Source organism: Prionailurus viverrinus, chromosome B3 (assembly GCF_022837055.1).
Source record: "Prionailurus viverrinus isolate Anna chromosome B3, UM_Priviv_1.0, whole genome shotgun sequence".
NCBI classification, from domain to species: Eukaryota; Metazoa; Chordata; class Mammalia; order Carnivora; family Felidae; genus Prionailurus; species Prionailurus viverrinus.
In genome coordinates this window covers 43,796,842-43,818,586 of record NC_062566.1, presented here as the reverse complement: position 1 = coordinate 43,818,586, position 21,745 = coordinate 43,796,842, and the positions used below count along the sequence as shown (strand labels likewise).

The 21,745-nt window shown below is 35.5% G+C and overlaps 1 protein-coding gene and 1 pseudogene across 4 annotated transcripts in view; both read right to left on the bottom strand.

Moving 5' to 3' along the window:
• Positions 1-21,745, bottom strand: part of RFX7 (regulatory factor X7) — a 135,280-nt gene that overhangs the window by 99,111 nt on the left and 14,424 nt on the right. The gene's annotated exons all lie outside the window — the stretch shown is intronic.
• On the bottom strand, positions 18,996-19,949 carry LOC125168211 (40S ribosomal protein SA-like; annotated as a pseudogene).

Below are 21,745 nucleotides of genomic sequence, written 5' to 3'. Positions count from 1 at the left end.
GACTTATTTAATAACTTATTGCCCTTCACTTAAAACCAAGAATCACAATCCCAAATGATAAAGCACAGTAACAACACAGGCAGAATATAAGTGCCAGATAAGGGAGTAAGAATATATCAGAAGCCAGCCATATACCATCCGGAACAGAGAACTTCAATGCAAGGTTAGTATATGTTATTACCAATATTCTAGAGCTGCATTTCATAATGACTGCTCCTCCTAATATGAACAGGCATCCCATGGAAAAAGTGGACAATATTCAAGTCCATTTAGGAATTGCTGAATTAAACAATATTAAACATATTCTAGGTTTCTCCATCCCTATAATATCTGACTATTCAAGGATATCAATATGTCAATAAGCACAGTGTCCATTTGATAGGGGTTTAAAAAAACAGCTACAGGACATAGCATTTCCCAACTAATTTAGTGAAGAAACTTTATTTTCATGGATGTTGAGGAACTAGTATTCCAAATTGGGAAATGATGATCTAAAAGCACAGTAAGACGACTCTCACAACCCCAGGAAGAATCAATCCTAGGTAGATAGTGGTAAGGGCTTTAAGAAGTATATACTGCTAAACTAGGCTTTCAGGGTCTAGTTCCAAACAATATTCTAATGGGAACTCTGAGGACTAAATTATCAGGAACACCTTTTTGATTTGATAAAGTAAAATAGGCAATGATCTGTATTATTCTATCCACAGAGCGATAATATTCTCCCCCATTCCTAATTCAAGTAATAATAGCTATGAAATACAAGATTAATTTAGTTAAAATCCTGCAAAAAAAAAAATCTCATTTTGGTCTTATGCTCCTACAGATCAAAAAAGAAACTTTTATGAATCAAATGGGAGGGTCAAAAACTCATCCAATTGATTCTAAAGCTGCTACAGTTAAAACTAGATATGCTTAAAACTCTGTTAACAGCACAAAGTTTAAAGAAGTAATCAAGCAAACAGGATAATTAATGTACACAGAAACATCTAAAATAACCACATTGTCTAGAACCAAAAGGGATCTAAATGGGATGCCTAGGTGGCTCAGTCAGTTATGCATCTGACTTTGGATCAAGTCATTATCTCACAAACCCATGGTTTGTGGGTTTGAGCCCCACATTGGACTCTGCTGACAGCTCAGAGCCTGGAGCCTGCTTTGGATTCTGTGTCTCCTTCTCTCTCTGCCCCTCCCCTTCACACTCCTCCCCCTCAAAAATAAACATTAAAAAAACTTTTTTAAATACATACAAGGGTGCCAACTAAGACAACAAAAACAAAAAGACAGTTATTTCCTCTAAGGAGGGGGATTTTAGAAGATGTCACAAGCAAAATAAAGAACACACTCCAAAAAATACTGTGATCTTTCTAAATCCTGAATCTGGATTAAACACTCCCGCCTACAGGACCAAAGAAGAGAAAACACAAAATGAAGGTAACAGTCAAGGGACAGAGTTTTAATAGCCAGCAGGAGGAGACATTTAATTTTTGCCAAGTCTGGTGGGTATAAAATGGTTGTCTTGATTTGCCTTTCTCTGAAAACAAGTCTGAGTATGTTTTGGTGGGGTTTTTTGAATCATGTATCCTTTTAATAAAAGGCCTGATTATGGTTTCTGCCCAAATTTCTATTTGCTTCTCTTTCTTAGTAATCTGTAAAACTTCTTTATATTTCAAATACTAATCTTCTTTCAGCTGTGTTGCAACTATCTTCTCTCAGTATGTGACTTATGTTTTCACTTTCATTAGGTTGACACATGATTAACAAAACTTTAGAATTAAATATAAATGCTCAGAAATGCTAGAGAATTCTGCCAAACATTTAACAACACCAATTCTACATAATCTTTTCCAGAAAATAGAAAGGAACTTCCCAATTCATTTTATGAAGCTGATGTGCATTAAGTGTATTGGCAGTGATAGACACAAGATCAATGGAACACAACACAACACCCAGAAACAGATCCATTGAAATATGTTCTACTGACTTTTGACAAAGATGCAAAAGCAACTCAATGGAGGACAGATTTTCAACAAATGGTGCTGAAGCAACTGAATGTCCATAGGTTAAAAAAGGATATACCACCTCATACCCATCAGAATGGATTAAAAAAACACTACAAAATAACAAGTGTTGCAAAGAATATGGAGAAACTGGAACTCTGTGCCAAAAATGCTGTAGTCACAACTAGTCTTGACATTTGATATTAAAAGTGCTTAACTTTGTCCTTCAGGAACATCTCGGCTATTATAAGCCATTACCTATCTGCAAAAAGCTTAAAATTAGATTGTGTGGGTTTTTGAAAACATTATTTTGGTTAAAATCGCATTGAATCTGTAGACTTATTTGGTAAGATACGAAAAAGTTTTTATGGTAGTGGTACATTTCTCCATTTATTTAGGTCTAAATTACTTAAAAATCTTTCGATAAGCTTTTAAAATCTTCTAAAATAAAGGCTTGCATGTTTCTATGTAGATTTATAAGAATCTTTTTGTTATTGAATGCTTTTAATTTACATATTTTATATAAAAATTTTATTGTATATACAAATGCAAATGGACTTTGCTAGACTATCTTAGTAATCATTTCAATAATTTTTATGGAGTTTTCTATATAGCTTAACCTAGGATGTCTGTTTCTTCAAATTATTTTTTTTACTCAACTTTTTAAATTTCTGAATGTGCTAAGACTGTACAATATGGATGAGAGATAATAAGCACTGATATGTTGTTTCTAACTTTTAAAAAGGTGTTTTAGATCTTTTTTACTAATTGTTATGTTTTTCTGTGGGTTCTTTGTAGACATTCTTTATCAATTAAGGAACTTCTTAATTTGCTAAGAATTTTATCACAGCTATTAAATGTTATTATTTTCCTACATTAATTCAGATAATCAAATAATTTGTCTTTCTCCATTTGTTAAAGTGGTAAATTGGGGTGCCTGGGTGGCGCAGTCGGTTAAGCGTCCGACTTCAGCCAGGTCACGATCTCGCGTTCCCTGAGTTCGGGCCCCGCATCGGGCTCTGGGCTGATGGCTCAGAGCCTGGAGCCTGTTTCTGATTCTGAGTCTCCCTCTCTCTCTGCCTCTCCCCCGTTCATGCTGTGTCTCTCTCTGTCCCAAAAATAAATAAAAACGTTGAAAAAAAAATTAAAAAAAAAAAGTGGTAAATTATATGAACAGATTTTCTAATTGACTAACTTTGCACTCTGTAACACACTCAAGCTGGCTAAGGTATATTACCTTTTTTTTTTTATACATTTTTGGCTTTGATTTTGCAATTTTTGTTTTGGACTTTCTGTTCCTATGTTTGAGTAGGATAGTAAAATTAAAGGCCATTTTAATATCCTATCTGGTTTGGATGCCAAGATTATACTAATCTCACAATATGAACAGAAATGTGTTTGGGTTTTTTTTAGTGTTTATTTTTGAGACAGAGAGACACAGCATGAACAGGAGAAGATCAGAGAGAGGGAGACACAGAATCTGAAGCAGGCTCCAGGCTCCGAGCTGTCAGCACGGAGCCTGACGCGTGGCTCAAACTCAGGGACTGTGAGATCATGACCTGAGCCTAAGTCAGATGCTTAACCCACTGAGCCACCCAGGCGCCCCCCCTTTTTTTTTTTTTAAATTAGGAATGTGTTTTAATTATTGCTGTGTAATAAATTACCCCAAAACGTACTGGTTTAAACCAACACACATTTATTATGTAACACCTTCTGTGGGTCAGGAACTTGGGAAAGGCTTCTAAAGGTTTCTCATGAGGTTTCGGTCAGGATGTCAGCAGGGGTGTAGAGTCCCCTTCCAAGATGGCCCACTCACATGATGTTGGCAGGAGGCCTCAGTGCCTCACCACATAAGTAACTCCATAGGCTTGAGTGTCCTCATGATAAGTTACTGGCTTCTCCAAGATCAAGTGAACCAAGGAGTAAAGAAGAAGCTGCAGTGCTTTTTATGAGCTATTCTCTAAAGTCCCACATTGTCATTTTTTTGTTACTGGGTCCAGCCCACACTAGAGGGTTGGGAATTAGACTTCCACCTCTTGAAGGGAAGAGTATCAAGAGTTTAAATATATTTTATAAAGACCATGGAGTATTCCCTCTTTTTCTAATTTCTAAATTTGTGTAAGATTGCAATTATCTGTTCCTTAAATACTTGGGTAGATTTCACTTATAAAACTATTGGGACTTGGTATTTTATTTGCAGGCAGTTTTTTTAAAGAACTGAATTCAACTTCCTTAGTGATTAAAGGGCAATCAGTCTTTCTATTATTGGGCCAATTTAAAGTTTTCTTGGAATTTATCCATTGCTTTCAATTTTTAAAATTTTAAAATGTGTGCAAACAAGTGACATCAAGGTTGCTTACAAATACCCTTAAACTCTGCTGCATCATAGTTATGTCTCATTTTTCATTCCTACTATTATTTACATCTACTTTTTTCTTGCCCCATCATCATTTCTAAGTCTTGACCATTTAATAAGATTTTTTAAAGAAACCAATTTATTTTTATTTTTTAAATGTTTATTCATTTTTTGAAAGAGACAGATATAGTGCAAGTGGGAGAAGGGCAGAGAGCGAGGGAGACAGAATCTGAAGCAGGCTCCAGGCTCTGAGCTGTTAGTGCAGAGGGGGACGCAGGGCTCAAACTCACCAACTGTGAGATCATGACCCAAGCAGAAGTCAGATGCTTAAAGGACAGCCACCCAGGTGCCACCCAGGTGCCCCCAACAAAGAAACCAATTTAGATGACGATCCTCTCGTATCTTAGTTTTTATATTCATTTTCTAGCCTTACCTTTATTACTTCTATTTTCTTTGGGTTAATTGTTAACTGTTCATCTTAAATTGAAAGCTTATTAGCTCATTAATGTTCAACTTGTCTTTTTTCCTAGTGTAAACCAGGAAAGGTACAAATTTCTCTATTAAGTACCAGTTATTGGATCTATAAATTCTGATAGAAAATCTTTGCATCAAATCAGGAGACTATAGATGCTGGCGAGGATGTGGAGAAACGGGAACCCTCTTGCACTGTTGGTGGGAATGCAAACTGGTGCAGCCACTCTGGAAAACAGTGTGGAGGTTCCTCAAAAAATTAAAACTAGATCTACCCTATGACCCAGCAATAGCACTGCTAGGAATTTACCCAAGGGATACAGGAGTACTGATGCATAGGGGCACTTGTACCCCAATGTTTATAGCAGCACTCTCAACAATAGCCAAATTATGGAAAGAACCTAAATGTCCATCAACTGATGAATGGATAAAGAAATTGTGGTTTATATACGCAATGGAGTACTACGTGGCAATGAGAAATAATGAAATATGACCCTTTGTAGCAACATGGATGGAACTGGAGAGTGTGATGCTAAGTGAAATAAGCCATACAGAGAAAGACAGATACCATATGGTTTCACTCTTATGTGGATCCTGAGAAACTTAACAGAAACCCATGGGGGAGAAAAGAAGAAAAAAAAAAAAAGAAAATCTTTTCATTATCATCCAGTTCTCAGCATTTTCTAATTTTCACCATGATTTCTTTTTTGAAGGTGTTTTAAAAATTGCCAAATGTGTGCAAATGTGTGCAACTTTTTATTATTAAAATAGTTTTTAAAGCAAAGACAATTTGAAAGAAGGGGACAACTGTACAGGCTTTACCTTGATTGAATAATTATTTGCCAGTTTATTTCCTCTTTCTACATACACAGAAATACTTAACACATGTATTTTGCTGTAGCATATAAAAGTTGCAGACATTAAGACATTTGAACCCTAAATAGTTTGACATGCATTTCCTAAGAAGAAACAAATTCTCAATAACAATTCCATTATATCACCTAAGAAAATTAACAATTTCACAATATAGCACACAGCCCACATTCACATTTTCCCTAATTATCACAAGAATGTCTTAAAGAGCTTTTACCTGAGAAACAGATCAAATACAAGTTCATGCATTTTGAATGTCTCTTGTAACTTTTGTCTAGAACAGCCCTTCCACCTTTTTTCCCCTTGTGATATTCACTTTTTGGAGTCCAGTACAGTTGACTTGAGAATCTCACATACTCTGGGATTTGTGTGATTGCTTACTCTTGATGTCGTAAGTGAATGCATGCACTATTCTAAAGCAAATGCTTTACCTTTTCCGCTAAGCATTTTAATTTATGAGTCAATGTCCATACAACTTGAGCACCAATTAATTGCCTGAGTACACACTAACTGAATTACATGATATTAAGACTGATTTATAACTTTAATACAAATTTAATGATATGTACAATTGTTTTTTGTGTGGCAAAGTATTCAGGCACAAAAGTTAAATATCTCATATGAATGATAATAATCAATATTCTTTTGCTCAACCAAATCAACCTGTCATAGTTTTCTTTCATTTTTATTATTTCTCCAGTAATAAGCCAACAACATTACATAGAAGCAACAGCATAAGAGTTTAATCCTCACAATTATTCAAATATTAAGAGATCTAATATTCCTGGTTTCTTCTGCCTTCCTCCCTTGTACAGTTATGACTGACGCTTAATCTTATCTTTCCTTATACCTTCCCTACAGAGACTGGTCCTAAGGGATCTTTCGGCAATTCACTGACCACGATTTCACATCATTAGTCTCTTCGGTTTTAAATCTACAACAGAAAAAACACAGTGTCCCCACTTTGCGAAAAGCCCATTTGGAAACCAGAGCTGGGGCAATGCATTGCCAGGCTGATTACCTGGGAGAGAAGAGAAAACAAAGTGAGCCTGGTTTATGGATATATAGCATCTGGGCCTTTAGAGGTGGGGATGACAAAGTAAAGTTATTCTTTAATGAGGAAGGAAGTAGAGACCCAACTTTAACGGCATGTACAATGAGCAACAAGAAGGCTCCCATCACTTCCATGCAAAATAAATGAAAAAAATATCAAAAAAAAAAATACTAAAACTCTTCCAGATAATAATGCTGTTGTGTATTGACTGCCAATACATAATACTTCATATACATTGCTTATAAAATGAGGTACGAAGAAAATACAAATCTAGAAGAGGAATCAAAATTAAATCTAGATTTGTCTTCTTACAAGTCTATGTTGCATTTACTGATACCAGATAAAAAGAACTAACTGCACAGAGAGCTAATGCACATTAAAACAGTGAGTAAACAAATGTAAATGAGTGAAGGAATTCCATTCAGATAAAAAATTATGAGCAAAATGTCACTGGGAGAAAAAGAAGTTGATAACAGACCACTTATACAATTCTGAAGCTTATTATAAAAAGCTAAAATACAGTAATTCCTCAGCTACTAACCGGCAACACTACAATATTTGCTTTATTTCTTCCTTTAGTATAATCTGTTGTGTCATGTACACTGAAGCTCCAATATGTGGCACAAATACATATTTGGGATTTTACATCTTTTTGACGAACTGGCTCTTTTATCATCATGAAATGATTATCACTGGTAATAACCTTTGTCTTGAAGACTTCTTTGTCTGGTATTATTAGAGCCACACCAGCTTTCTTATGATTAGTATTTGTGTACTATGTCTTTTTCCTTCCTTTTACATTTAGTCTATATCTTTATACTTAAAGTACATCTCCCATAGACAGTATATAATGTAGTATTGCATTTTTACCCAGTCTGAAAAATCTGACTTGTAACTTGTAGTGTTTAGCACATTTACATTTAAGGCAAATATTATTATGGTAGGCTTTGTTTCATCTAGTATTTTTTAGTATTCCATTTCATTGCGTATATTGACTTTTTAGCCATACCACTCTGTTTAGTGATTGCTTTAGGGATTTGTCATATACAGTCTTAAACAGTCTACCTTCAGTCAATACTGTATCTTTTCATCTTACAACAATGCAATTCACGCTATCTTGCTACTATACTGTTTTTTTATTTGTACATATTATAAACCTACAATACATTAACATTTAAAAATATTTATTTATTTTTGAGACAGAGAGGGCACAATCGGGGGAAGGGCAGAGAGAGAGGGGAAGACACAGAATCTGAAGCGGGTTCCAGGCCCCAAGCTGACAGTGACCCTGATATAACCCATGAACCAGAACCCACAAACCGTGAGATCATGACCTGAGCTGAAGTCGGACGCTTAACCACCTGAGCCACCCAGGCGCCCCAATGTTAACTTTTTAAAAGGGGCACCCACCTTTTATATAGTTTTCATAAAAAAGAAACAAGAAAAAAATGTCATTTATACAAAGACCAATTCTGGCTCTCTTCAATTCCTTCATTTAGATCTGACAGGTATGTTTCTGACTAGTATGTCTCCTTTAGCCTGAACTTTAGTATTATTTGTTGTGAAGTCTCATGGTGAAGAGTTCCCTTAGCTTTTGGTCAAATAAGAATGTATTTATTTTGCCTCCATTGCTGAGAGTTATTTTTGGTGGATTTATAATTTCAGGTTGGTAACTTCTTTCTTTCATAACTTTAAAAAAGATAATCCATTGTCTTCTAGTCTCTATGATTTCTTATGAAAAGTATCATTATTATTATTATTATTATTATTATTATTATTATTCCCTTCTGCAAAATACAATGTGTCTTCCCCCCACCATCAGTCGCTTCTAAAATGTTCTCTTTAAGTTTCATTTTCAGCAATTTGACTTAATGTGTTAGTATGGTTTTGTTTACTGTGCTTGGAGTCTGCTGACCTCCACAAGTCTGTAAAATGTATTGTCCAAATTTTAGTCAAATTTGGAAATCTTTCAACTAACACAGCTTTAAACATTTTTCTGCTGCAATCTCTCTTCTCTTTCTGGAACTCCATTTACACGTATGTCCTACCACTCAATATTAGCATGGCTCTCTGAGGCTTATTCTCCCCCACCCTGAAGTTTTCTTCTGGCAGTTTTCAATATGCCATCATACATAACCCTCAAATATTTCATTCCAGGTACTGAATTTTTCCATTTCAGATTTTCCATTTGATTCTTAATTAGATTTCCACTTCTGTTGAGATTCTCGATCTGGGCACGGATAATGCCCATCTTATCAGAAACAATTTAAAATACCTGTCAACTAATTCTGTATCTTTCATCCCTGACTCTGTTCCAATTGTCTTTTTCTTCAAAAGAGGAGTTGCATTTTCCCACTTCTTCATATGTTTAGTAATTTCTTATATAGCTGGAAATTGTTGGTACTATGATGAATCTCTGGAGTTCCTTTAAAGTGTGTTTTGTTCTGACATAATGTTAATCTATGGGCAGTTCAACCTGATACTTTGAGGGTTAGTTTTAGACTGTTAGGATGGGTCTAAAATAGCTCCTCCTCGGGGAGCCTGGGTGGCTCAGTGGGTTAAGTATCCACCTTTGGCTCAGGTCAAGATCTCATGGTCCATGAGTTCAAGCCCCATGTCGGGCTCTGGGCTGTCAGTTCAGAGCTCGGAGCCTGCATCGGATTCTGTCTCCCTCTCTCTCTGCCACTCCCCCACTGACATTCTGTCTCTCAAAAAATGAATAAACGTTAAAAAAAATTTTTTTTTAATTAATTAATTAAATAAATAAATAAATAAATAAATAAAAAATAGCTCCTCCTCTATGAGTAAAGTAACCTTGGTCCTAAAGTATACAACTTTCTGGGGTGTCCACTAATGCTCAAGGTGCCCAACTAGCTCCTTCCAATGTGGCTGGCCAAAATTCTGTGTGACCTCTAGAATCTTTTCTTGACTTACAGGCCCCAGTAGTTTGTTCTCTGAAATGAAACCTGCCTTGCATATGTGGAGTTCAGTATTCAGCCAAAGAATCCAAGGACCCTGTGGAGATTTCTAAAGCTCCTTCTCCAAAGAGCTCCCTCCTTTCCAACACCCAGCCTCACAAATTCCAGGTGCTTCAGCAGCCACACACTCCAATCACTGTTTTCTCCACTGCACTAAATCTCTGGTCTCTCTATGAGTTCTCCTTTACTGAGCTTCAGTTTGAAAAGCCAGAGTGAGCTTACCTCTTGGGTTTTCCTTCTCTCAAGGATCACTGTCCTATGCTCTGCTATCTAATGCTAAGAAAACCTCAGGTGCTACATGTATTTTATCCAGTTTTATGGTTGATTATGGAGACAGGATAAATCCAATACTCATTACCCCATTATGGCAGGATCTGGAAGTTAAGATATATCAAAATTAATTGTTAAGTACTTTTTAAGATTATATTAACATATTAAAAAATTGATGAATATAAAAATGAAAAAAACAAAACAAAACCCAAGACCACATCCAGCAAAGAATTTCTGCTAAATTCTGCTGTGTTTTCTTCTAACTACATTCATACATTTGTACATACCCATGTGTGTAAGATCTTTTTTAAATTAGCGTGAGACTAGTTTATTTTTCCTTTTTCATTTAACACTGCATGGTGGGCATTTTCCCAAGTCCTTATACATTAACTGAAAACAGAATCTTTTATGGCTATGTAAAAATCTTGATAGTAATTTATAATTAATAATAAGCATTCTCTTACTGTTGAACATTTAGGTCACACCATTATAAATGAAGGCTTTGTCTTCAAATATCCACATGACTCACTCTATAATTCAAGTCTTTATTCAAATACTACCTTGGTGAGGGTTCCATGACAAACCTATTTAAAACTGTAATCCTCTCCCGGACATACAACTCGGTCTTTTTCCTGCTTTGCTTTTCTTTGGAGAATTTACCACTATGTCACATAGCATATATATTTTTAATTTTATGCTAATTATGTCTCCCTCCACTACAATGCGAGCTTTATGAAAGCAGACCTTTTTGATTAATTTGTTTACTGCCAGACTACTTGCCTAATATTAAGCACTTAATATTAGGTGAATAAACGAATGATTATAATGAATGAATACTGAGAGAGACACCATACAATATGATTTAAGAGAGGCCAAAACAAACAAAAAAATTACTTATAGGAAAAAAAGAAAGAAACATATGTTTCATACAGATGGTGGAAAGAAGTTATTTTGTTTTTTAAGTTTTCTATTTTTAATACCCTTTGCTTTTATGATATAGAAAATAAATGTTCTTTTTTAAAAAGATGGTGCATTAAGATTATATATAAAACAAGAAGAAATGTATATGGATAGAAATGGACTAAAACATCTTTCTGACTCGTGATTCAAACTGTGACAAATCATTATTTAAAACCAACACAAGACTATAAATATTTGCTAACATAGCACTGTGGGAGATACAAAGATGAGTAAGACATGGCTGCTACCCATCAGGGGCTCAACATCAACTGGGAAAGACATACACAGTAGAAAAAACAGTACGTGCAAACTATGATAAGTGCTGTACTGAAAGTACAAGGTAAAATGGGTTGACAAGACACTGGAAGGAATATAATAAACTGGGGTGACCTAATCATGGTCTTGAAACTTGGCTTCAAATATGCAAAGGGAAGAGGTAAGCATTACTGCTAAAAGGTAAGCCAAAGCCAAGGGGAAAAGATAGACGACTATACCCCAGACCTTTAAGAGAACATTATATCCTCTAAAACACCTATCAGGCAAGGGGTGCAAGGCAAGGATACCCTTCAGGGATGGGCAAAAACCCTAAACGTGTGATACAGCTGGACCTAATACAGATAAGACGTGGCGGGTCATGTAGTGAAATGGAACAAGTTCGAGGCATTCACATCATAATTTTTGTAAAATTTTATAAAAAGCCCTGTGCTAGTCCATGGATGTCAGAGAAAGGAGGGCAGAGAAGATAAGCTGGAAAGTCAAGCTGGAAACGAATTAGGAAGTGTTAAACTTAATCTGTATGCAATTTTACAAGAAATGTTTTTAAAAGTAAATTGTTTATTTCAGAAAAAAATATAAAATTATTTTGAAAATCATCCATATCATCAATCCCAACATTACTGAAAGACAAGATTTTGGTGTGTTTTTATTCTATTTTCTTTTTCTAAAATTAGAGTTGTGTGTGCAGGTGCATGCAGTGTGTATGTTTGCCTGTATGAAACTGTGTGACTATACTGTAATTTTTGCCTCCCGCTCATGTTCTATCAAAAGTATTTATGTAATGACATACTCTCTTTAAAAAATTTTAATGGCAGTGTAACCATAAAAATTGTATTCTGTTCTGATTGGTCTTTTAATTTGGACTTAAAGGTATAGGTAAGAAAGTTAATACCTAAAGGTGTTTTTGTTTTTCATTTTAAGTAGTAAAATCTCGTTTGTATTGAGATGTTTTCTACTACTTCTAAGAGAAAAAAATCTTCCCCTCTGACAAAAGTTCATTTCTATCTTGTTCTAGTTGTTTTTTTTTTAATCATCTCACCTTTTTTTCACTGAACCATTTATTCATCTGTAATTGTTCTCATAACTTGCTGTTGAGGCTCTAAATTTATTACCCCCTCATTCAAACAGCTAAGCAAATGCACTAATACCATCTCTTCAATAATCCTCCTGCTGCTTTTGTGATGACCCTTGTATCATATGTTTGCATTAAAATTAAAATAGATTGATTATAGTTTTAAGTTTTAAAAAAGAACATGAATGACAGTAGCAAACAAGATTTCATTATTTAAGATTACTGAATGTAACAGTATTGTATTTGGAATTCAAGGGATGAACAACCATACAAAACAGCCAAAATACACTAGTCCAAAATATAAAGTTTTGTTTTGTTTTTCAATCTGCCACAATCACTCCAAAGCCCATTCATCTCTTTAAGTCATCAGAAAGATTAAACACGTGTAACATGAGCTACATAATCAAGCAGCAAATACACTGTAGCACTGGCATCCTCTAAAACTGACTTTTCTAGCTGGGTTGTGAGTATAGTCCCTAACAGGTCACTGTCTTCATCCAGGAAAGCAGTTTTCTGAGCAACATCTAAGTTCTTCACACTGGGCTGCCAATGCCGGAATACACATTCCAAGTTACTTTTTTTTTTTTTTTTTTTTTTTTTTGTTTATTTTTATTTTTGGGACAGAGAGAGACAGAGCATGAACGGGGGAGGGGCAGAGAGAGAGGGAGACACAGAATCGGAAGCAGGCTCCAGGCTCTGAGCCATCAGCCCAGGGCCTGACGCGGGGCTCGAACTCACGGACCGCAAGATCGTGACCTGGCTGAAGTCGGACGCTTAACCGACTGCGCCACCCAGGCGCCCCCCAAGTTACTTTTTAAAAGTGAATTTAAACAATGCTGGAGAACTTATTCTATTATTCAAATAAAGTAAGACAAAAGCTGTACTTCTTTCCAAACAGGGTGAAACTTTAGTGAATTCACAACATTTTACAACTCACTTCAGGAGTTAGGAATCCTAAAGTGTCCTTTTAGCATCATTCCTCCCCATCTTCAACAGGTTGGAATTGTATCTGGAGACCAAAGCAACCAAGTAATCAGCCTAACACAACCGTTTCCTTCTGTTAAACTTGCCTGTTGACTCACACCTTCCCTACGGTACATTATTAAATGATTTTACATAATCTTTTTCATAGCAAAGGCTCATTATATCTTTTCTTAAACAACTTCGTTAGGCTTTCAAACAACCTGATAAAGAAATATAAACCTATCAACTTCTCAGATTCTAAATGTAAGAAGAGCAGACATAAAATTTTAACAAATTACCTAGGTAAATTTTTTTCTTTTATATTGAGGACAGGAAGACAGTGAAAAAAAAAGGTAAAAGGTGGAAAGGATAAGAACAAGAGCAAACAACAACAAAAAAGAGATGGAGAAAAAATTCAGAGAGACAAACTAGGAGATTCTGAATTATCTGCTATAAACATCTTGTATTCTATTAACATGAGTGCTTTAAGGAAATACTTCTCTTCACAATTTACTGGAAGTTAGTTGTGTCTTGCGTTAGACTGGATGACCCACACTTAATACAAGTTTAAAGATGTACATGTAATAGACCAATGCAGAGAGTGGTCTAGAGTAATGACTAGAAGGAGAGGTGAGAAAGTGATGATTAACTATAAAGATTAGGACAAGTGTAGGCATCCAACATAGTTATCCAGAGAGAAGTCACCTAGGGAAGTACAGAAAGCAAGGAATAGCTTTAGGGTCACTAACAGATGTTATATGCCAGCTTCAGAGGCAGAACTGGAGAAAAAAGACAAAAGGTGATAAAGGAACTGAGAAAGAAAACCTGGACTTAAATGGGCTAGAGGCAAAGATGGAACAAGAAAGTAATTCAGAGAGAAAACTATTAATAAGTGCTTTGTTAAGATGTGCCACTTAACACAACAAAAGTGTGACTCTGATGTAATGCACCCACTAGTATTCAAGCGTATACCCAAAGTTTTCCTTATCATGATGATATACATATGATATATGTAATGTAACATATAGTTTTGCATATACCGTATGTCCCTCCAGAGAGGAAGAATGTAAAAACAAAGCTGCAGCCCCAAAGAAAAGTGACACCTAACACAGGGATTGGAGTACAAGTGGTAAACCACCAGCCAAAGAACAAAAGAGAACTTTCTGTCTGGAAGTTCTTCATATCTGTTTAATGTAGGAGAAACATTTTAGAGATCTGTGAAAGTTTAAAAACTTTAAAAATCCCCTAGGAGCAAGAAATAAAATACTCTCCAAGAAAACAAAAGTGATTCAGAAAGATTTTTTTTAAAGAACTGAGATAGACATAAAAAAAAATACAAGTAGTTAATCTTGAATTCTCTGGAAATATATTGCCTTCAAGAAAGAAATCACATCACCCAAAATTAAGCCTTAAGGATCACAGCTAAGTGAATAGGTTGTCAATATGCCAGACTTCTTCATACTTTGTTTTCAACAAGAAGTCAGGCTATACTAATGTGATATGTCATAATTTCCAGAGGTTAAAAAAGTGTGGCAGCAATACCACAAAGCTGTTTTTCTCCTCCCCTATATCACCAGTGAAAAACTGTAAAGAATTTTAATGAATCTCTAGTAAGCATACTGAACACTTCTTTTCAATAAAGAAGCACACAACATATACCAGTAAAACCCATCATACAAGGAGAAAAGGTGAATTTCAGAAAAATGCTTTATGCTTAAAGCTAAAAACAAAACAAAACAAAACAAAAACCCCAACAACTTGAGATTATACATACTGATTTAAATTCTGATATAATTTCTCTTTGGTAATGCTGTCTACATTAATAAATTATACATTCAAAAAGGTCATCTATAAACAAAAATTTACAATAAGCTATCTTTTTATACTGCTGGAAATGGTGTATAAAGATTTTTACTTGTAAAAACACTGAAGTTTGCTATTTTTATTTATAACTTCTACTATACTTAGTAACTTATAACTAAAACACACGAGGGGGTGGACAGTGTGACATGGGAGGAAGAATAGCACGAAAATCTGCACCAGACTTCCAAATGACATCTAAAAGAAGTTTGGTAGTTATGGAGTTTGCTCATGCATTCACTCATCCTGTACTAGGGAAATAATCTCTAAATGAGAGAGCTATAATTCCTGTCTTTGTGGTGTTGATATTCCAACAGAGGAGACTATAAAATTATACAATTATTTTATTAGAATTGGAATGTGTGGTAACAAGAATTAGAACCCAGTAGGAGAGTGATTTAAGGACCTCACTATGTTAAAGATTCAGGAAAGACTCCTTCCTTTTGTACTTTAGTGGAGCTCTGATGGATATGTAGAAATTTACTTAAGGTGGGGAAGACTGGTGGTTAGGGTTCTGAGAGTATGGATTAGGCAAAAGGACAGCAAGTGAGGGAATTCAGGAAAACAAAACTAATTAGAGATCCCAGAATGGCATTCTAGTCTATTAAAAATAGTACCTAAATGCAATCATTTAAACAAGAGTTTGAGACTTCAAAAATAGTAACATACCAAACTCCACTGCAAAAGGAAACCATCAGTAATAGTAATAAGGCTACTGGACTGTTATAATGATAATCATTTGTAAGTTCTTTAAAACAGTATCTCTACTGTTAATACATAGTTTCATTTTAGTTATTTAAAATAACTGAGTTATATGTAAAATGTTCTATAGTCTAATTCTCACCTGTTACTAATTTAGTTAGGTCATTTATTCTAAATTCCTGATGCCTCATTATACTCAATAGATACATTATGAACATTTAGTCTCTCTGATGGCACATTTAAAAAATTTTAGTAACAGCACCTATGATACTGTACTTAATATGGAAGCATGTCCTTATAATAAAAAAACCTAATATATAGCATAATTTTTGTTATTATCACAGCTCTACTTAAAGAAAATGGTAACAGTTACATTTATAATTACAAAAGTACTCTTTAAAATCGTTTGGAAAACAGAAGTATAAAGAAAATGAAATCATTCACAGCTAACTCCAACACCCTGAGACCACCACTTACTAATACTTTTAAATAATTTTAAATATTTTTAATAATTTTTAAATAATACTTCATCTTTTACACACCTACACATACGTGCACACACACCCCTAGTGTAAAATGTCAGTAACCCAGCCTTTGCCCCTCTATAGTTTCTTCTCCACACAGCAGCCCAGGGAGCCTAAAACACCAGTAAGGTCATGTCACACCTCTGCTCAGAGACTTCCAGTGGCTCCCACCTCACCCAGAAGAAGCACCTAAGTTTTAGTGCTTACTAGACCTGCAAGGCCCTACACAAATCTACCCCTCTTTTACTCACGACCTCATTGCTACACTCTAGCATACTCTCACCACTCTGGCCACTTGGCCTCCTTGCCACAGCTTTCTCACCTTCACGTTTGCTATTCCCTCTGCCTGGATAACTCTTCCCTCAAATATCATCACGGTTTTCCTCTGTCACAATACACGTAATACAGTTAAGAATAAAAAGTAATCACAGTAACATATGGTGTTTTAAAGTGAAAAAGTTCTTTGAATTTACTGTGGTTAAAGAGTAACAGCCAACATATATCAAGTTCTTACCATGTGCCAGATTCTATACTAAAGTGTTTTATATGACTTATCTCATTTAATCTTCACCACTCTGTACAAGGTAAGCACTATTACTATTTCCACTTTACTGATAAAGGAAACAACTTCTAAAAGTTATGGGGACCTGAGTAGCAAACCCAGGCAACTAATTTCAGAATGCATTATGACACATCACTAAAGTGAGCTTCCTCTTTGTGATTCTCATTATTTCTTGCTTTAAAACTTTTAAATATGTTTTTCTTTAAATGAAAGTTTTTATGCTGGACAGAGAAATTTTCTAACCATCTTAAAGAAAATTAATTTAGTAAAGTAGTATCTCACTGGTTCGAAATACATTACAGAAAAAAGCAACAGCTCACATGTTATGCTCTATAATTATAAATATAAAAAGTAGAAATGTCAGAAAATAATGTGTGCCATAGGAAGACTCAAGTATTTGACCAGCTATGATGAAGCTTAAGGTAATACTGAAACCATTTTTTTTTTTTAGCAGTAAGCCTCTATATAGAAGAAAGCTCTTTAGCATGTCTAAAGTAATATAAAGATTGGTCCACAAAGGATAAAGACAAGGAAAGACCATAAAGAAAAAGCACAGAGCAATTACAACTTCATTTTTGAGTTTCTACAAATCAATGTTCTACTGTTAAGTCCATCAACATGTAAAACAAAAATACTATCTTGAATGCTCCTACTGCCTTCAAACCTTCAGAAATGATTAGATAAATACCTTTCCATTTCTAATCAATTCAGTCAATATAGTTCACTTTTCAACTGCTTTAAAAAACATCAAAACATCCTAAAAATAAATCATTGCAATTACTGCACAACTTTGAAAGTACACTAAAAACCACTGAATTGTATGCTAATGCAGGTAAATTTAGTGGCATGTAAATTATCTCATTACAACAGTTTAGGGGCACATGGGTGGCTCAGTCAGTTACACATCCGACTTCATCTCAGGTCATGATCTCACAGTTCATGAGCCTGCTTTGGATTCTGCATCTCCCTCTCTCTCTCTACTCTTTACTCTCTCTCTGCTCACACTCTGTCTCTCAAACAATAAGCAAACAAACATTTAAAAAATCAGAATGTACATAAAATATGTTCACTAAATTACTCATAAAATTAATTCTAAACAGGAAATTAAATACTTTATACACAAAACTGTACACAAAATGGCCATTTTGGAAGATGTGGAGAAAATGGAATCCTTAGGCATTGTGGGTGGGAATGCAAACTGGTGCAGCCACTGTGGAAAACAGTTATGGAGGTTCCTCAAAAAGCTAAAAATAAAACTACCCTACACTCCACCAATCACACTATTTATCCAAAGAATATAAAAACACTAAATCAAAGAGATGCATGCATCCCTATGTTTACAGCAGCATTATCTACAATAGCCATGATATGGAAGCAGCCCAAGAGTCTACCGACTAATGAATAGGTAAAGAAGACGTGGTGTATATATACAATGGAATATTATTCAGCCATAAAAAAGAATGAAATCTTGCCATTTGCAATGACATGGATAGAGCTAGAGAGTATAACACTTATTAGTGAAATAAGTCAGAGAAAGACAAATGTCCTATGATTTCATTCATATATGGAATTTAAGAAACAAATGAGCAAAGGTTAAAAAAGAGAAAGAGAGAGACAAACCAAGAAACGGACTCTTGAGAACAAACTGATGGTTACCAGGGGGGAGGTGGGTGAGGGGATGGGTTAAACAGCTGACGGGGAGTAAGGAGTGCACTTGTAATGAGAACTGGGTGATGTATGGAATTGTTCAACCACGTATTTTACATCTGAAACTATTATACTGTATGTTAACGAGCTAGAATTCAAATAAAAACGTTAAACAAAAACATGGCCATTTTCCCTTTAGATCTTTATAATTTAAGTACCTTATCATTTACATGTAACTTTTAGGTTCTCAAATTTAGTGTTACAACATATTGGTGAAGCATGTTACAAGTAATTGGTTACTAAATAACAAAGTACCAAAGTCAGTGAAAGGTATACTTGTAAACAACATAAGGTTGTCTTGATTTTTTTCCCTCCAACTTTTAGAAACCTTTTATTTTCCATCAACCTTATTTCTTTGTGGAAGAGCAGCTTAAGACCACTCAGTAGTTGTTCATACACATTCAGTGGCCTGAGCAGTGGAAGCTGCAGCCCTGTCTTCTGTGGTGGGCAAGTGTTCCAGTCTTCAGTAGGGAACTGCTAACGGAGCACAGAGGGCATCTGCACACCTTTAGACCAGTCTGCGACTTCAGGTTGAGTAGCAGTGAACTCAGGAGCTGGAGCAGTCCATTCACCCTGAAATTCCTCCTTTGTCATAACATTTTCAGCAGTGGCCTGCTCTTCCTTTTCAATCTCTTCAGGATCTCTGTAGAAGAAGAAATCAGTCATGACCTCCCATGGGCGTTCACGGGAAATGGTGCCATGCACACACAGAAATTCTGGGGCCAGCGTCCACCATCCCAGACACAGTGAGTGGGTTCCCTTCTTGTTGCAAGGGATGGCAATATCCATGTAGCAAAGAGGAGAGTCTGTGTCACACAGAGCAATGGTAGGCAGGTTAACATAAGACGTTTCACTCAGAGGCTGGTGGTCAACCCTGGAATCAGTAACCACCAGAAGTCTTGGTTGCAGAAGGATGCCTGGATCTGGCTAGTGAAGGTTCCAGGAGTGAAGTGGCCAGCAACAGAATTGGCTCCAGGGGTGGCAGCAAACTTCAGCACAGCTAACTGGCCAGTATTCCTGGATGACAGAGCACTGACATCAGTGGGGTTTTCAAAGGCAACAATGGCAGGAGCGCCTACAGAAGCTTCTCCCAAGTACTCTTCAGATTTATGATATAGATGTCATCATTTTTCCTTTTGGAAAGTCAAGGTTGGTGCCACTTAAGTGGGTACCTGCTACAAGGAATTTCAATTTGGAAGTCAAGGTTGGAATTTGGAAGTTCAATTTGGAAGTCAAGGTTGGGGCAACTTAAGTGGGTTCCTGCTACAAGGAATTTCAGGGCATCATCCTCCTTCATTTGCAGACTATCAAGGGCTCTGGACATCATGGAAGCTTTTTTTAAAGTTATGAGGGGAACCCAGAACACTGGTTGGACCCCTCTCTGGGCAGCACAGAAAGGCAGTTGTTTTGGTTTTTTAATCTACTGTAACAGTCTCTTTTAATTGATGTATTCTGAACATGCACAGTTGAAGTGATTATTGATACAGTTGGATTAATATGTACCATATTTTAATGATTTACTATTCATTGCTCTTTTTCTTTGTTTTTTATTTTTTTGTCTTCTCTATTTCTGACTTCTCTGGTTTTATGTGAACACCTTATATGATTCTATTTTCTTTACTCTTTTGGCATATCAATTACACTTCCTTTCAAAATCTTTTTAGTGGTTTGCAATATACTTTTATGACTAATCCAAGTACACTTTGAAAACACTATACCACTTTAGTTACTACAAGTACTTTCTAAAACTATTCCCAATTCCTCTCTCCTGTTCCTTATGACATTGTTGTCATTCATTTATTCATAAGGTATAATCACCAAATACATTATTTTGAACAAACTATTATCTGTTAGATAGATTAAATGTAAGAAAAATGAAAGCTTCTATCTTCATTTATTCCTTTTCACTCCTTTATGTAGATCTAAATCTTTGACCTATATCATTTTCTCTTCCTTTGAAGAACTTGTAACATCCCTTGCAAAGCAGGTCTACTAGTTACATATTCCCTCAATTTTGGTTTGTCTGAAAAAGATCTTATTTCTCCTTTACTTCTGAAGGATACAGACACAGAATTGACCAGATACAAAGTTGGTGGTTTTCTTCTTTTAACTCTAAATACTTTACTCTCTCCTTGCTTGCTTGATTTCTGAAGAGAAGTCTGATAAAATTCTTATCCTTGTTCCTCTATAAGTAAGGTGGTTATTTCTCTCTGGCTTCTTTCAAGATTTTATCTTTGTCTTTAATTTTCTGCAGACTGAATGCAATGTACCTAGGGATAGATTTTTGTTATGTATTCTGCTTGGTATCTCTGAGCTTCCTGGATCTGTAGTTTAGGGTCTTTAATTTTTGGAAAATTCTCACCCATTATACTTCAAACACTTCTGGTTTCTTTCTCTCTTCTCCTTCTGATATCCCAATTGTGCTTATGATACACCTTTTATAATTGTCCCACAGTTCTTGGATACTCTGTTCCATCTTTTTCACTTCTTTTCTCAGTGCATTTTGGTTGTGGGAGTTTCTATCGATGTATCTTCATGTTCACTGATTCTTTCCTCAGTTATGGCCAGTCTACTGTATAGGCCCAATGAAGGCATTCTTCATTTGTTACAGTGTTTTTGATTTCTGGCATTTCCTTTGGATTATTTCTTAGAGCTTCCATCTTTGTGCTCACATTACTTATCCAGTCTTGCATGATGTCTACTTTTTCCATTAGAGCACTTAGCATATTAATCATAATTTTAAATCCATAGGATAATAATCCCCAAATCTGTGTCATATCTGAAACTGGTTTACCTCTTCGGATTGTGAGTTGTTTTTGTTTGTTTTTGTTTCTTTTTTGTTTTTATGTTTGTGTTTATTTTTGCCTTTGAGCATGCCTGTAATCTTTTCTTGAAAGCCAGATATACTGTTGGGTAAAAGCAACTCTAGTCAACAGGCCTTTAGAGTAAAGTTTTGTATTTATCTACTAGGATTTGGGCTGTTTAACTGTTTGCTGTAGGTGTGGTGTCTAAAGCTAAAATTTTTTCTAATGTCCTTGCTTTTGTCTCCCATGTTCTCTTTGGGAATCCCTAAAGACTCTTTAAAAAAGGTGTGAGGCTTACTATTGTTTTAGATGCAAT